Here is a 15576-nt window from a genome sequence, read left to right on the forward strand (position 1 = left end):
ACCCAAATTTTCTGGTCTTTACGAGGTTTCGGCTAAATTAATCTAGACTCCTTCAGAAGCATAAAATTGCTATAACATGCCAGAGTAAGGCACAATCAACATTAAAATTAAAACCTATAGTACCTTGGTACAATGTCGAATTAAAACTACTCAACTGACGTCCAGCCCCGGCATCTCTTCACCACGCGGTCGGTTGCCAGCGGCAGCTACCTTGGCACTGACCGTTGCACGCGGAATTGAACTGAGCACATCGCAACTCGTGCGCGTGCGCGTGCGCGTGCAGAGTGTCAGGGCTGTATATCATTGGCTGCCTGTACATCAGGTGTTGGGAGCTGATAACCTTAATTGTAAGCAAACTAAGCATTATGTAGATGCAGTCCGTATGTGTATTAACTATACGCACCGAGGCAGTGGTTAGCACTCTGGACTCGCATTCGGGAGGACGACGGTTCAGTCCCGCGTCCGGCCATCCTGATTTAGGTTTTCCGTGATTTCCCTACATCGCTTCAGGCAAATGCCGGGATGGTTCCTTCCAAAGGGCACGGCCGATTTCCTTCCATAATCCGATGAGACCGATGACCTCGCTGTTTGGTCGCTTCCCCCCAAATCAACCCAACCCAACTACAAGCAAAATGTATTAATTGGAAGGAAATTTATATCGTTGGGTATATAAAGTTTAAAGATAACCTTTACGACTTTAAGCACATACGGTCATCGTGTAAAGTATCCCCACCGAACATGCCTAATAGTTAGCACCTTACTTGCCTCACTTATTTAAAACATTAATCATTATAATTTAACTAGGGTGTAACTGGCCGTACAGCGCCCCTGTCATCACACTTAACTAGTATTGACCGACATATGTCAAGCGTATTAATTAAAGTGTGACGGAAGGTACAACGTCTCCGTCATCATGCCCACGTGCTATTGACCGACATAGGTCAACTATACCAAAATATAGTGTACGATGTACGCCGGACGGGAAATATTTTCTATAGGTAACATTATGAGTAACGCGATACACGTGTAACGTTATCGTTATCATTACAAGGGAAATAATATAGCAGCAAGTTCTACTTTACTTTGCTGCATCATTGTTAAATTCATCTATGCTAATGACCGACATAGATCACGCATATTAATTATGGTGTGGCGGGGGTACAACATCTCCGTCATGACGCTTATGTGCTATTGACCGACGTAGATCAAGTGTACTACCATATAATGTACAATGTACAATGTACGTTTGACGGGAATATACTTCCACAAGTAACATTGTAAATAACGCGATATGCGCGTAAAGTTATCGTATCATTGAAAGGAGAAGTATTTAAAGCAGCTAAGTTTCACTTACTGTGCTGCATAATTGTTAAATTCAACTATAATGGCGTCCAGACTCTCGTCAGAGAGTAGCGGGCCAAACTTAAATTTAGAGGGACGCGCGAGGCTTGAAGTCTGAACATGGCATGCGGCAACCAGGAGAGAAATATGGCGGTCGAAGTAACAGGGATAAATTAAACCAAACGTAACGAAGATTGGAAACCTTCGAATGAGTTTTTATTTCTCAGCAGCAGCTGATCGTTCAGAAGGTTTTCTTTATCGGATAGCAAGTGTTTAAAAAATCTGCATCTCCTCTAGAATATCTAGCCTTGTTCCTTTTAGTTCATAGTGCAACAGCTCGGTATTAGTTGGAGGATTGGGTGCATGGGCCATCTGGACGAGGTGCTCGGCGAAAGTCGAACCCCGTGTGCCGTCACCACTTCCCGTTGGCATACGCTCTTTATATCTTGCTGGCAACGCTCTCCCTGTTTGGCCAATGTAAAAGCTAGGGCACTCACCTCATGTGGTTTTATATACCCCGGAGAGAGATAATTTGTCCTTAACTGTTTTTAAAGAGTGGATTAAATTTTTCTTAAGGCTGTTATTGGTAGGATATGTTGTCCTATAACCATGGATCTTTAGAATTCGCCCTATTCTGCATGAAGCTTTACCTATAAAAGGGACACTGGACTCGCATTCGGGAGGACGACGGTTCAATCCCGCGTCCGGCCATCCTGATTTAGGTTTTCCGTGATTTCCCTAAATCACTCCAGGCAAATGCCGGGATGGTTCCTTTCAAAGGGCACGGCCAACTTCCTTCCCCGTCCTTCCCTAATCCGATGAGACCGATGACCTCGCTGTCTGGTCTCCTTCCCCAAACCAACCAACCAACCAACCTATAAAAGGAATGGAGATTACGTTCGCATGGTTATCATCTGACGTGGCACCTAACGTAGATGAAGTCGAGCTTCTCCTGTTATTTACTCCCTTGTTATAGAGTTGTCTTAGTGTCTGGTTTACACACATTATTTTCGGCAGTCAATTCGAGTGTTAATGATTCGTTCTGCAATGCCTTAGCAGAAAGGGGAATAGAAAGCGCTCTACGTAAGCTGGAATGAAAGAAGACCATTTTATGAGATTGTGGGTGCACAGAGTCAGCTGGTATATTTTAGGAGAAGATACATTTTCTAAACATGTTAAATTCTAAACGATTGTCTACTATAGTGAGATTGAGGTCTAAATAATTCGGCATTCTATTGGGAGATTCCATTTCGAGAGTGAAATTCATCTTATCGTGGAGTTCATTGAATGTTGAAAAAATCTGGTCTATATCTTCCTGGGAACCATCAACTATGAGAAGTATATCATCAACGTATCTTGCGTAAAATGTTATTTTACTCGCTATCTCTGTATTATCCACAAAAAATTGTGATTCCATCACTTTCACCAATATTTCGGATAGAATACCGGCCAGGGGGGCGTCCCACTGCAAATCCAAAAGGTTGCGAATATATTTTTTTCATTAAAGGAGAAGTATTTGTCTTTCAAGACTATGTTCAAAAGGATCATTAGTTCATCAATCTAATATCTGACAATTTCTTGTGGAGGCGTAGGTTACGTTCTAAAATGCTCAATGTTTGGTCTACAGGCACGTTGGTATAAAGACTTGTAATATCAAGTGACGCAAGCTTTGACGTTTTTGAGCAGGTTAATGCATTCAATTTATTTGCTAATTCTACTGAATTTTTACCTGAGTGGTTTCCTGTGAAAACAAAATTATCTTTTATCTTATAGTGCAGGTATCTGGCTGGCTTGTGGTATGCACTATTTATTAGTGCTGTCCACGATCGGTCGAATCGGGTGATTGTTCTTGTGGACTTTAAATTGACTCTTCATGGTGGGTGGTTTGGGGCCTACATTTATGAGCCATTTTTTCTATCAATTTTTTGGTTTTGTGGAGGCCTGCTCGTATTTCTTTTTGTAAGGCTGGTGTGGGATCTTTATCAATAGGTATAATACCATTTTCTGCAGATAACGTTTCCGTCTTTTTTATGTACTCTGCTTTAGAGGCAATGATCACAGAATTACCTTTGTCGGCTTTAGTGATTATGGAATAGTTACTTTTCAATTACCGATTGATATTATTTAAGGTTTTGTAAGTACTAGCGTCTGTTTGTGCGTAGGTCATCTCATTTTCCAAAATTTTACAAGACCCATACGCTGTCCGCGTTTGAACGTTTTTTCTGTTTCCGCACATTCTAAGTTTAGTTTAAGGTCAACTATTAAATTATCTATAACGTGTGTCTTTGAAATGTCAGGTTTCATGTAAAATTTTAGCCACTTTGAGAGTAGCTTATTTTCAGATGGTGTAAAATTAATATTTTTTTATTTATTACTCGGTCATAAAAGGTGGGTTTGACTACTGTTTCACTATGGTTCCGTTCCTCGTCGCACCCGATATCCCTGTTAGATAGGTTTGATAATTTCTTAGCATGTGTTGCCGCGATTTCTTCTTTTCGCTTAAAGATCAATTTTTTGGCACAGGCCAAGGAATGATCTATTTGAGTGTTATAGTATTTTGAGTACCACTTCGAAATTTCAAGATACAGCATATACGCTATTTCATTTAAACTATCTTTCTTCGTGTATAGGTCTGCAGTTCTATTGTTGAGTATCTGTGTGATGAACCTTTTTTTTGAGGGTGGGGGAATTATGGCAAAATGTCCCTCGATAGCTGTTAACAAATTTAGGGGTCATCTGCGATTGTTTACACTGGTTAATAAATGAAATTGCCATAGTAGTTTTTGCGATACTTGTCGGCTGCGTTTGACACTTCGGCAGGCAGAAATCTAAGAATTTTTAGCATATTGCAGACCCGTCAGCAACTGTGATAGACTAATATTTAGAGCCGGGTGGAGCGGCCGAGCGGTTCTAGGTGCTACAGTCTGGAACCGCGCGACCGCCACAGTCGCAGGTTCGAATCCTGCCTCGGGCATGGATGTGTGTGATGTCCTTAGGTTCGTTAGGTTTAAGCAGTTCTAAGTTCTAGGGGACTGAGGACCTCAGAAGTTAAGTCCCGTAGTGCTCAGAGCCATTTGGACTAATATTTTGAAGAATCAGCCTCAGTTGCGCAAATTTTCTGGTCTTTACCAGGTTTCGGCTAAATTAATCTAGCCTTCTTCACAAGCATGAAATTACTATAACATGCCAGAGTAAGGCACAGTCAACATTAAAATTAAAACGTGTAATACCGTGGTACAATGTCGAATTAAGACTACTTAACAGAAGTACACAAACAGCTAAGTAACAGCTCAGTGCAAACCAAATAACTGGATTCCACAACACTATCGCAACCCCAAGTGTATATTGCCGACATACGAAGTTCACCTTTTAATATTTTGTTTACTAACAGCCGCTCACGCAGTTGTATATGACATGATGTTCGCTGAATAAAAACGGCAACAAAAAATAACAGAAAATATATCGCGAACAGCTACAATAATTCTCAAAAATATGCTGTAACATACGATAAATAGGTTAGTATGAAAGTAGCCATAGAAAACTATAATTCTAAAAGCGAATAGTAAAAATGTAATAATGTGCCACTGTGTTTGTATAACCATGCTATTTTTCTGCATGTTTTAGATTAAATAAACGCACCGATGATGGTTATATTTGTCGCCGAAACTAGTTTGGAAAAATAAAGAAGTAAACGAATAACAAGGTGTTTTGCATCAAGGGGGGACTTAGTTTCTGATATTGTTGTTTTTCAGTGGTTTGAAGAGTACAATGAACAAGGATCCTGGGTGGCAGAAGTGAGTCAAGTACTCTGGCTCTAAAAATGTGGATAACGCAACTTGAATTTCTGACGCTGAGTTGACTTTGAGTGATCAAATCTACTGTAGTTTCACTACATAGTTGCAGCTGAGGGCAAGTGGCGATTGAGATCTGTACGCCCTGACAATGGCGGAGCGGCAGTACGTCGCCCTGTTAGCTTCGTGCGGCGATGTGAGCTGCAGCTGGCGAGATGTGTGCGGCGGAGGTGAGGCGTGAGGCGGCAGCTGTGAATCGATTGCGCCCACTAAAGAAATGCAAAAATCTCACGGTCTAGCGATCAGGCAGGCGGATCTCAATTTACTCTCTCTGTACGAGAGCCCTGAAATCACGGTAGATTTCGGTGTGTGACGCACCCGTTCGCTGGTCGCTCAAGGACCAATTTGGCTCACTTATAACACAGAGCGCACAAGGACACCAAATACCGAAGCTGGTAAACCAAGAACGAATAAGTGTGCCTCGGCAAACAAGTAGTCCGAGACGTTTGAAGTCACGCTGTCGGTGCAGTAAGGACTTCACCACAGGCTCCCCCAGTCTAAATTATTCGCAAGTGAAGTCAGTCTCAGCACAGGTCCTAAGCACCAACCAGACATGCCAGAACATCGACCAGAAGTCCCTTCCAGACCCAAGTCCAGCCCCCTAGTGCTTCACACCTCTTCAGAAGAAAAAAAATCCGTTTTCCCGCAAAGTGCACGAACGACACCGCCTTCACGCCATCTTGAGCCAATCACAGGGCCGTATAGGCGCTAAATCTCCCCTCCCACAAGATAGCACAAACACATGTCGAACCAGGGTAGGAGCTAAGAAAGCTGTATCACTGGAAGAAAAAGAAACCGCCAGTTACTGGTTTTTTGAAGTTTTTCAAAGGGGGATGGGGGCGGTGAAGATTATTTTCGCTGAAGTCATGACGCTTCCCACAGCAACAAGCGAACAGATACAATCTTAAAGACCTTATCTAAATCGCCTGTACCTCGGCGCTTGTTAGTCCTAACTATGAGGTATAATAAAGACTCTATCTCGAAACGTTTCTCAAACGCCAGAGTTTCTTATGCAACCGAGGTGGCCAATGGAAGTGGTACACAGTCGAGATGGATAGTTTGCGAACTAGCGGGTCCAAAGGAAGGCTCACCAATATGAACGGAACGAGCGAGGAACGAATTCTAAGGAACGGTCTTACATAGTACACTTCGGTCGCGGCTTTCTACTTACAGTTCCGGGGAACGGGAAACGGTCCATCTCGTTCCCCGCAACGTCACGTCGGCCGGCCTCGTTCCAGCCTGGGTCCCGTTCCCACTCTGTCTCTGTCTCTGCCTCTGTCTCTCTCGGCCCGACTCGTCCTTCGCGTGGCCACTCGTCGCAGTTCCCAATGCCGACTGCTCATAGTTAGTTCAGTATTGAGTTGTTGTTCGTTTCGTTCGCTTCTCACGCCCATTCTAGATCTGTTTCAAACCATTTCTGAACTCTGAACTTCTGGTTCTTTATGTATTCTATTCAGCGTCCACGACCGGTAACTAAAATATATTTTATAATCACGTAAATTACATAAAAATTACGTGGTATGTAATACATACATCTTTCCAGGTAACAAAACGGCATATCAGCTTACTTCACTATTTCGATAAACAGCAGAAGAAATACTTGTAAAAAGGCGAGATTTTTTTGTTATTACACATGCAAAGGGTGTCTGCGCCACGAATGGCCATTTTCCGTCTTTTTTTTTTAAACCAAGGCGAAACATGTTCATTGTTGTGGAAGTCAGACTGACTTACAACCGAATGAAACCTGTGCTCCATAATCTAGTGTCTGGTGTCACATTTTGTAAAGAGAATATGATAACTCCTACAATATTATTTCAGTGGTACAGGAGGGCGCACGAAAAATCGGCCCTGAGTGCTACACTGCTCATTGTCGCCCACCAATCGTCATCTATTGTTTCGAAATTGTTGTTTGCATTAGCTTATTTGTTATTTCTTCACTGTCCAATTATTACATGTGTATCTGTTCTGCTCGTAGCGGTCAACAAATCGTACGTAATTGGCGAGCAGTCTGTACTCGGGGCCGGTTTTTCGTGACCAACCTTATATAATTTCACTGCGATCAGCCACATAACGCTACAGTTGGCTAAACGAGACATTTTGCAGAATCACGAAAATTACAAGTGCGTGAGAATTCTGTTATGAATAAAAATTCTGTACCGAGCGAGGTGGCGCAGTGGCTTGCACACTGGACTCGCATTCGGGAGGGCGACGGTTCAATCCCGCCTCCGGCCATCCTGATTTAGGTTTTCCGTGATTTTCCTAAATCGCTCCAGGCAAATGCCGGGATGGTTCCTATGAAAGGGCACGGCCGACTTCCTTCCCCATCCTTCCATAATCCGATGAGACCGATGACCTCACTGTCTGGTCTCCTACCCCAAACAAACCAAACCAAACCAATAAAAATTCTGTACTCCAGGTGGGAGGCAAGTGCCCCCTCTTGGCACATTCCATCTTCAGTCACCTATGCTACTAATTTTTAATTTTTCATAAGAACTATATATTGAGCACAAATGAACGGTGAACGAGTCAAAATGAACGTTTCCCAAAAAAAAGTGATCACCAGTGAACTAGTTCCCAAGGACGAATGAGTTTGCCGGCCGCGGTGGTCTAGCGGTTCTAGGCGCTCAGTCCGGAACCGCGCGACTGCTACGGTCGCAGGTTCGAATCCTGCCTCGGGCATGGATGTGTGTGATGTCCTTAGGTTAGTTAGGTTTAAGTAGTTCTAAGTTCTAGGGGACTAATGACCACAGATGTTAAGTCCCATAGTGCTCAGAGCCATTTGAACCATTTGAACGAATGAGTTTGCCCATCTCTAGTTCACGGGCCTATTTGCATTATCGGTGAACACAAAACTTGTGAATTTTTATTACGTGTGGCTCTGCACACAGTGCTCGGTTTATCCACTTCGTAGACATGTCCCTTCAGTCTGTCGCCCCAAGCCCAGGCTTCTGCTGGCACTGCGGCAAGTAGTTCGGCATTGTTCTGCTGGAGTCCTGTCTCGACGAAAGGCTGCCCTGCCTGCCCTGTACAGCTGTGGACCTGTCCGGCAAGATTTACTGAGGGATAGGCTCACCGCCAATTGCTTTCAACTCCCAACATGCAGTTTCCACGGGCTAAGAACCATAAAAATACTTTATGCTTTTAGCGCCCTATCAGGCTCTATCAACCTCTCCTCAGGCCATTAACTTTCTAGAGTCTTTATGAAGGTGTCAGGTTGTAACAAAATCTTTAATAATTTTCCATATACGAAAAAAGGTGAGAGAGTAACTTGTCCTCTCTCAACGTAATGGGACTCTTGAATTAAATTTCAGGCGCCTATTTACTGATTTCAAAACGAATATCGTCCCAGAGTTACCTGCCATTTTTGAGATTAGTAGTGTTCGATATCTCCACGTGTTATTCATGGTCAACATACTCATCTCTTTCTTAAACTCTGCTCTATTGGCCTTCTGCTTCCATCCATAGTGTGTGTTGTGCGGTGGCTGTTTCTATGATTGGTGTGTGTCGTGCTTTTAATGAGTTTTGGGACCTTCATAATGTCCAAAACTCGTTACGTTCATGGTGTCTATTCTTAACAGGCACGTGTGTAGCCTGAAACCCACCACTGGAAATCTGAAACAGCCCGTGTAAATTTTGAATCATCTACACCTACATCTACATGTACATACACAAACCACTGTGAAGTGCACGGCAGAAGGTATTTACCACACTACCTCTAGGCTGCCTTACACAATGGTGCCAGCATTATTGTCGCGCTCTCTCCTCCTCCATTCCCCAAATTTTCCCAACAGGGCTACGCGGGAACCACGTAGTCTACATACGTAGTGGGCGCCTCGTCATCTGCAGTACTAGGAGTTGTCTGCAAAGTCCTTTCTGCGCCCTCTTGTCAAAACCGACGCCTGATGATATTAGCTACCTGTAGGATAATTGCTGGCCGTTTGAAATCCCAGTTTTAAAATTTCAACTCTGGATTAGATTGCTATACACGTAATTAAATTACAATTACATGAAACTGTTAGATAATTAGCTGCGGTATCTATACTTACAACAAATGTGTTCAACTATAGCGTCTCTCGGTCGTCTGAGGCGAATTGGCTGGCCGGTGTGGCCGAGTGGTTCTAGGCGCTTCAGTCTGGAACCGCGCGACTGCTACGGTCGCAGGTTCGAATCCTGCCTCGGGCATGGATGTGTGCGATGTCCTTAGGTTAGTTAGGTTTAAGTAGTTCTAAGTTCTAGGGGACTGATGACCTCAGATGTTAAGTCCCATAGTGCTCACAGCCATTTGAACAATTTTTAGGGGAATTTTACGCCGGTTTAGCAGGTAACTTCAGCATTGCTTGAGGCAGCATATAGGCTTTAGTTCTCCAAAATCGAATCCTGAGTAGAAGATCTCATAATTTAAAGTTTTTTAAAGCCGTTTTCTCTGGCTGCTTAAACACTCTAATCTCCAAATCGTCTAAAGGAATATTTAAGGGATTTTTGCAAGTATCTTTGAGCATACCTTGGGGCGCCGTGTAGGCTTTATTTAATCGAAACCGAATCGCACGGAAAAGTATATCGTGATTTAAAATTTTATCTAAAGCCGTCGTATCTGTCTGTTTCTCTGTTTGAACACACTAATCTCCAAAACTACTACACGGATTTTCACAGCATTTTCAATGATATTTTGATCACAGATTGGGGCACCGCATATGCTTTATATCGTCAAAATCGGATCATAGAAAAAATATCGTATTTGAGTTTTATCTATATGCATACCAATATTATAAATGCGAAAGTTGTCTGTTACTTTTTCATGGCTAACCTGTTGCACCGACTTCAAATAAAGTTGCTATTGAGGTAGCTTGAACAGTGAGGAAGAACACAGACTTCTTTAGAAAGTGTGTAGTACAAGATAATTATTGATTTGAGGAATGTGAGCCACGCGGGATTAGCCGAGCGGTCTCAGGCGCTGCAATCATGGACTGTGCGGCTGGTCCCGACGGAGGTTCGAGTCCTCCCTCGGGCATTGGTGTGCGTGTTTGTCAATAGGATAATTTAGGTTAAGTAGTGTGTAAGCTTAGGGACTGATGACCTTAGCAGTTAAGTCCCATAAGATTTCGCACACATTTGAACATTTGAGGAATGTTAAGCTAATTAAGGAAAAATAATTACTCTTTGAGAAAGCTATTTGGTCTCTAAAGAAGCTATTTACCGTTTGACTTTTGAACTTTATCATATTTGTGATAATGCTTTTGTCGGTTCATAAGCGCTGCGTCATACAATTCAAGGTAATGAATGCAATGCTTATACAACCTTCAGTGTGTTTAATCCGTGCTTCCACACTCATTTGATGAGTGATGTACATATTGTATAATGTACAGCTACTTTAGTAGCTAGGTAAAGGCGCTGCACATGCCGAATCGTTGTGTGTTGGGAGAGCTTGGGAGGGGAGGCAGAGCGGGCTCGCATCACGAGGAATGCTGGGCTGAACAGGAAGACACGCGAGGGCAGCTCACGTCTTACTCACAATCACTCAGCGTAACAGAACTACTGGTATGCGTGCTCAGTGACAGGTAACAGCTGGTGTGTGATAACAACGATGGTCTCATGCACCAATTCAAATGTATTAGTTAGCTCAAGAAAAACACAAAAATTGGCAATGTAAAGAATCATTAAGAGGAAAATACACACAGTAATGGAAAAAGTTCAGTATATTGACACTAATGTTACCAAACTGCGTAACAATGTCTGCTTACATTCCTTGTAATGCGCTGGTTTACTACAGTATTTTGTTAAATGCTCCAGATTAAAGTCTGTTGTCTGCCTGCTCAGACACTTTACAGTGTTGAGGAAATGATCCATGTTTTCCAGTGTCACTTTGAACTGCTTTAGCTATGAGTAACGATGGTCGTATTTTCACCCAGTGGACATCACTGTTCTCCTCAAATTATGATGATTATTTATGAGCAATTTCATTACTGAATCTACTGTAAAGGCGTAGTTCGAATCCCTAATTCCTTGAAGACGCAGGTAAAAGATGACTCGCTATTGTGAAATCAAGGTTTTCTTCCTAAGTGATCAGTTATCACACAAACTTATAGCTGGGCCGTTAGTTAGTGGAAATACGTGAGTATTCTGAGGTGTTGATTTGTTTGTGCTGCAAACTAGAAACTATGGGAAAAGAAAAAACTGCTAAACTTAGCTGTTTAAGATGTTACTTCTTTGTTTTCTAGTTTAAATTTTCGTCATATCTACACCAAAGATTTTGGGCATCGTACCCTATTCACTAATTTATGTTGATGTGCTACAAAAACTGTCGATGATATTCTGTTTATTGTATAAAACAGTGTATAGCTGCTCATTTCCCAAACTATGGGAGAGTCAATTTGCAGAAAACTACTTATTACTTTTTTAAATACATTATCCAGCACTTCTTCTGCTATCCCTCCAACCAGATTCTGAAAGTAACCTCCAGAGGGTCGAGTGTGGGTGCAGAGTCTCTCAGCCCAAGCTGCAGCGTCATGCCATGCTGGGCGCCATCGTTTTCTAACTGCGCCACATTCGCTGACTGTTTCGCGATGTCGCTGTATAAGGCAGATGCCAGTTCTGGAAACCATCTTCTGTCATTGCTACAAAGCTAGTAGTCACTTCACCTGCAATTATGGACGTTTGCCATCGCCTTCCAAAGGCTTTTTTATTTTTCCTACAGCAGCTGTATTAAATGAAACGTCAGTGTAATGCTGTATTTCTTACACAGTTTAAGATATGTAAACGAGAATTCTTACATGCTACAATACTACGCAAACTGGCCAGCAATTCGTTCTGTAGGACATATAACTTGCTTTGTCTGCAAAGATGCTGTAACAAATGCCTTATTTTAATGTAACATTATACACTTTCTGAACAGCATTCGAGTGTTCATGAAAAGTGCAGTATAATAAAATAACCTTCGGTGTTGTTGTTTGCAATGAATCCAATGACTTCGAGGCTTTCTGAGCTTCTGCAAGTTGGAAATTATTGTCTGAGCGTTTTATAGCCTCTGATGATGCCTCCAACATTATGAGATGAAACGCTAGGCACAGAAACATTCCCTGGACCACGGCCTAATGCCAACAGACCAAATTCTTTACATTTCTGCAATCTATATAAATAAATATGTAAGTGTTCGTTTGTTCAAAATCGTTGTTGATAGTGTTCTTGAAATTTCAACACTACTTTCAATTGTAGTACCGGTACCTAATTCTTTAACATGTGTACATTTTAATACATACAATACATATACATATGTATAATGTAAACGGAAAACATTGTTACCCAAATTCTGGAAATGCACCTTTCCCATTTACTTCAAATTTTTACACAATAAATACATGTACACAGTGCCGTTAAAATCTTCAGAATACATCATGTTTAGTTTTATGGATACTGTGTGATGAGAGCATGAACCGATTTTCTGAACTACCTGTTCGTCAAAGGGCAACATACAATTTGTCATGGGAAAAATTTATACAAATGACTTCCTACCTTAGTTATAACGAACGCCGGGGAGGAAAACAAAGCAGAATATCTTCACAGCCTATCTGTATATTATATATAGTACATACAACTGTTGTTTTGAAAAATACATAGCGTATGTGTTAATAGTATACAGCATAATTTTAGCTTTTGGCATGCCGCGTAAGACTTAATGAAACGGCACATACAATTAACCATGCTGAAAACTGTCTTATCGTCAATCAGTTCCAACCTATTTGTATGTTCGCCCTTGATCCTTCTTATGTCCAAACGAAACATTGATTCCCTCAAACTGAATTGGGTAAATCGTTCAGCATCATTGGTACACGGACTATAAGAGGCATCTTTCCATCTAGTGGGTCTGTTGCTTCAGTTCCATTACTTCGCATACCTTTAATCTTCAAACGGGCAGCATTGCAAAGTTTCAGATGACTCACATTGTGTAATAGTGTCTCAATCATATCACATGAAGCCATAAGCTAACTTTCCTAATATCTAGGTCTTACGTTAAAACCGACTGCCAGGAATTAAACTAAACAGCACATATACAATATAAGAGGTATAAAATTTTTTATGTAAAACTGTGTGTAGGCTGAAATAATATACACGGAAGGAACAATTTATCTAATGATTTAAATCCATACTACAGAATTTAAACCCCGCTAAGAGACAGAAGACGAAAGTACACATTTTCACAGCACAGCATTTTCTTTGTCGCGGTCGGCTTTACGGCAAATCTGTATACTATCGCTTAACGAAAATATGTTGGCTGTGTCCCACCGTAATTCGAAATGTTTGAAAACAACTTTTCCCCCATCACTTATTAGTACGGATTCTTTGTATTCGTCCACCGAATACGGGGCGTCACGCCAGACTGTTCAGAATACTGTGTGTAAAATTAAAACAACTTTTCCCCTTCACTTTTTAGTATAGTTTCCTTGTATTCGTCCACGGCATACGGTGCTTCACATCGCACTGTTCAGAATACTGTGTGTTAAATGAATAGCCATATAGGAACGATATTAGCCGCCTTAAATAGCAAGCTAGGAGTGTCACTTGTCAGATCAGTTACCTTAGAGCCGATGGACGGCGACTGCATTTCACTCTGCGAACTAAACATCAGACGAGAAGTCCGAGAAAGAAAAAAAAAAGAAAAAAATGGCGACCCCCCTACGGACTGGGTACTCCCTCCTTATGTAGAGTCTGTTGCATCAGATTAAATTTTCAATGCTGATTGATAGGCAAAGTATGTACAGGGTGTTTCAAAAATGACCGGTATGTTTGAAACGGCAATAAAAACTAAACCAGCAGCGATAGGAATACACCGTTTGTTGCAATATGCTTGGGACAACAGTACATTTTCAGGCGAACAAACTTTCGAAATTACAGTAGTTACAATTTTCAACAACAGATGGCGCTGCAAGTGATGTGAAAGATATAGAAGACAACGCAGTCTGTGGGTGCGCCATTCTGTACGTCGTCTTTCTGCTGTAAGCGTGTGCTGTTCACAACGTGCAAGTGTGCTGTAGACAACATGGTTTATTCCTTAGAACAGAGGATTTTTCTGGTGTTGGAATTCCACCGCTTAGAACACAGTGTTGTTGCAACAAGACGAAGTTTTCAACGGAGGTTTAATGTAACCAAAGGACCGAAAAGCGATACAATAAAGGATCTGTTTGAAAAATTTCAACGGACTGGGAACGTGACGGATGAACGTGCTGGAAAGGTAGGGCGACCGCGTACGGCAACCACAGAGGGCAACGCGCAGCTAGTGCAGCAGGTGATCCAATAGCGGCCTCGGGTTTCCGTTCGTCGTGTTGCAGCTGCGGTCCAAATGACGCCAACGTCCACGTATCGTCTCATGCGCCAGAGTTTACACCTCTATCCACACAAAATTCAAGCGCGGCAACCCCTCAGCGCCGCTGCCATTGCTGCACGAGAGACATTCGCTAACGATATAGTGCACAAGATTGATGACGGCGATATGCATGTGGGCAGCATTTGGTTTACTGACGAAGCTTATTTTGACCTGGAGGGCTTCGTCAATAAACAGAACTGGCGCATATGGGGAACCGAAAAGCCCCATGTTGCAGTCCCATCGTCCCTGCATCCTCAAATAGTACTGGTCTGGGCCGCCATTTCTTCCAAAGGAATCATTGGCCCATTTTTCAGATCCGAAACGATTACTGCATCACGCTATCTGGACATTCTTCGTGAATTTGTGGCGGTACAAACTGCCTTAGACGACACTGCGAACACCTCGTGGTTTATGCAAGATGGTGCCCGGCCACATCGCACGGCCGACGTCTTTAATTTCCTGAATGAATATTTCGATGATCGTGTGATTGCTTAGGGCTATTCGAAACATACAGGAGGCGAAGTGGATTGGCCTCCCTATTCGCCAGACATGAACCCCTGTGACTTCTTTCTGTGGGGACACTTGAAAGGCCAGGTGTAGCGCCAGAATCCAGAAACAATTGAACAGCTGAAGCAGTACATCTCATCTGCATGTGAAGCCATTCCGCCAGACACGTTGTCAAAGGTTTCGGGTAATTTCATTCAGAGACTACGCCATATTATTGCTACGCATGGTGGATATGTGGAAAATATCGTACTATAGAGTTTCCCAGACCGCAGCGCCATCTGTTGTTGAAAATTGTAACTACTGTAATTTCGAAAGTTTGTCAACCTGAAAATGTACTGTTGTCCCAAGCATATTGCAACAAACGGTGTATTTCTATCGCTGCTCGTTTAGTTTTTATCGCCGTTTCAAATATACCGGTCATTTTTGAAACACCCTGTATTATGTCGTTTGCGGAATACTGCAAATATCTACTGACTGATATATAGCGGTCGTTACCATTTTTAGGCGATCAAGACTATTTGT

This window comes from Schistocerca piceifrons, chromosome 8, assembly GCF_021461385.2.
Source record: "Schistocerca piceifrons isolate TAMUIC-IGC-003096 chromosome 8, iqSchPice1.1, whole genome shotgun sequence".
NCBI classification, from domain to species: domain Eukaryota; kingdom Metazoa; phylum Arthropoda; class Insecta; order Orthoptera; family Acrididae; genus Schistocerca; species Schistocerca piceifrons.